Consider the following 3,236-nt stretch of genomic DNA (forward strand, 5'->3'; position numbering starts at 1 on the left):
TCTTCGTGGTGTTGCATCTTAACAACAAGCTCATTCCCACCACCCTTGTCTTCTCCTCCTCCTCCTCCTCCTCCTCCTCCTCCCGCCTCCTCCTAGACGTCCAAGCAATGCTAAGACTAGTAAGCCTTCTCCCCCAGACCTCCCCTTGAAGCTCCACCTCCTCGCCTCCGCTGGCATCCGCCCTCCCCTCCTCTTCCAACGCCTCCTCTCTCCCTCCGCCTTCTCCTTCCTCTCCTCCTCCTCCCTCTCCAACCTCGTTTCCGCCCATCCCAACCTTCTCACTGTTCGCACCTCTACCCTTCAGCGCAAGATCGACTTCCTCGGCCGAGTCGGTCTTCCCCTCCACAAGTGCGGCCGCGTGCTTAATTTCAAACAGGAGACGCTCCAAGCGCGGATCTCTTCTCTGCGGTCTGTAGTAATCAGTGAAGCATATTTGGTAAAGCTTCTCTTCCGGTATCCCAATCTACTTACTGTTGACCCCGGAAAATGTATAAAGCCCGTTTTTGAGCTTTTCGAGAAGCAGCGAGGCCTTTCCAGGGAAGCTATTTGCAATTACATGGTCCAAAATCCTCAAGTCTTTAGTCTATCCTTGGAAAAGGTTGCCCAGAAGCTAGAATACTTTGACAAGCTGGGCGTGGACCCAAAATCAACTCGGTTCTACTTTTCTTTTTTCAATCTCTCATGCTTAACCCCTAAGCTTATACGATCCCGAGTGGATTTGCTATTAGCCCACGGATTTACTCGCGAACAGGTTAACGACATCATTTTACGGGCGCCTTTCGCAATTTCTTGTAACGTAGAGTCTTTGGCCAAAAAACTTGACTACATGCTCAATGTATGGAAACGTGATATTAACGAGATCGCCAGCTGCCCAAGCCTATTGAGCTGCAATCTGGAGAAGCATTTGAAGCCTAGATTCTCTGATATTTCTAGAATGAAGGAAAAGGGTTTGCTAGAGCGTACCTATAAGCCATCTTCAATAGTAGTACCAACAAACAACGTATTCGCAAGGCGATATATAGACAAGGTGCAAGATGAAGCGCTCCGGAACGAATTGAGAGAGATGCTCCATAAGCAAGATGAAGTTATTAGTTCTTGACTTATGTTTTGTTAGCTGCTAAAGTCCATTCTTCTTCTCTAAAGCTGCTATAATGACTAATGACTCACCTATCATATCTTGTGCTCTTCGTAATGGCTATTTTGTGTTGGCTTAGTAGAAGACATGAGATGAACATAAAGTTTTGTTTCCATACATGGGGATAGTATGTTTGCATAGTAGTGGGGATGAAGATTAGTTTTGTTTTCCCTTTCATTTTTAGCTTGGCTCAAGAACGTATTAATTAGTGTCATGGGCCTTCTCTAGATCCAAAGAGGCCTTGTGTGTGTTGGAGTACTAGTTTTTGGCCCTGCAAGGGTCTAAGGGATGGACATGATTAGTTTTTTGCTATTCAGGTCCATTCCAGTTTATTTGGTTGATTTGACAGTTTAAGTTTTGGTTTAGTGGTTGTTTAAGGCTTACTAATGTGGTCCTAATTTGTTGTGCCGAATGCTTTTGTCTTTTGTTGGGTAGAGATAGAGGATCTCTTTGTCTCTTATATGACATCATCTTTATAAAAGCATGTGATATTAATAATTCTTGCCAAAATAGCCACGTCCTCCGTCCTCACTTTTATTTAGTTACCCATCCACCACACACACACACACACCTCTTTTCTCCTCTCTTTCTTGTCTACCTTTCCCCATATTTACTTCACCTTCAGTTGTTTTTCTCTTTCTCTTTCCTTCCGAAATAGACGTATCATTTCCCTTTTACAAGTTATTGGAAATATTAATCGAGCTACTTTGCACTTGCACTTGCAAAAGGCAGGGTCTTGGTGGGATCCCCACCTTGTTGATTTATTTTAAATTAATCATTGGGAGTTTTCATATATTTTAGAATAGTATGATTGAGATGATATATGTGGGAATGAATCGAAGAGACTCTAGGAATCAATGATAGGGATTTTCAAAGAAGCTAACTTGCCCTGGTTCATCTGAATATCATTTACCTTACTCATTTTAGTGTTTTTAAACTTAAAAGTTATCTTCCTCAATGCACGTTTATTTTTTTTTAGGGTTTCCCATAATGGTGTCATGGTAACTAGTGTTTAAGCTTGCAAACTGACCCTTAACATTTTATGTTAATTTTGTTTCATTTGACTTAATAAATGCTAATCCAAAGGGGAAAATAATGTGAACACATAATAAGAGAAGAAGACAAGCCCTAACAAAGCAAAGAAGAGGATGCAATCAAACTAAAAATTGTTGAGGTTGAGGTAAAAGACGATAATTAATACAAAAGGAAAACTAACGTGAACATCATAGGAGACTAGTCAAGAACAATTATTGGGTGGCATTGACCTAGGTGTGGAGATTTTAGAAGTAATGAAAATTTTGTAAGTTGTTTGTAGTACTGATTGTTATAAGAAATTTGTGGTTAGCTGATGCACCCTCATGTATAAGTAGAGTCATTTTGTCCAAGTGGACATAACTGGTGTACCCTTAAGCAATTATCTTGAGGGGTTAGGTGCAAATTAACACAAAGGATTTGATATCCAACAGCTTGGGGAATAAGGATAAGTTTAAAGACTAAGAGCACAAGAGGGGTGAATAAAGTTGTGTAACATGTTTGGTAAAAACTAGCCCATAGCATAACATGGATGCATAATGTTTTGTTATGGATCATCAATATGTCAGAGAAGAGGATGCTTTTAGCCAATTTAGCGAATGTTAATACCATTCTCAAAGGCTTTAGCATGCACATCTTGAGAGCCCATCTCACACTCTAAAAATCAACAAGAGGATTTTAAGTGAGCAGAACACTACCAAGTTTCTTAGCCATGTACTTCTACATTACCATCCCTTCCACTTTGGGCATATCGATGTCTTGAGACTTGAGTATTTAAATAGTAGTGCTCGCTTCCAAAAAAGGATGGAAGATCAATAGAATGCCATGCCAATTTGATGAAAAGTGCTTCTCTAATGTAATCCCACTTGCCAACTCTTCATCATCATGGTAGCCTCCCCGCCATGGGCTTATACCATAATTATGTACATGCCATGGGATTCATCGCCTTGGCACTCTCCTTATAGGCTTCAATTTATAAGCATCTCTTGCCTTATCATGGTGCTTCCCTTGCCATGCACTTCATGTCATGGCATTTTCTTTCCATGGAATTCCTTACCTTAAAGATCCC

This window comes from Dipteris shenzhenensis, chromosome 13 (genome assembly GCF_047967505.1).
Source record: "Dipteris shenzhenensis isolate YYH24624 ecotype China chromosome 13, Dip_SZ_1.0, whole genome shotgun sequence".
NCBI lineage: Eukaryota > Viridiplantae > Streptophyta > Polypodiopsida > Gleicheniales > Dipteridaceae > Dipteris > Dipteris shenzhenensis.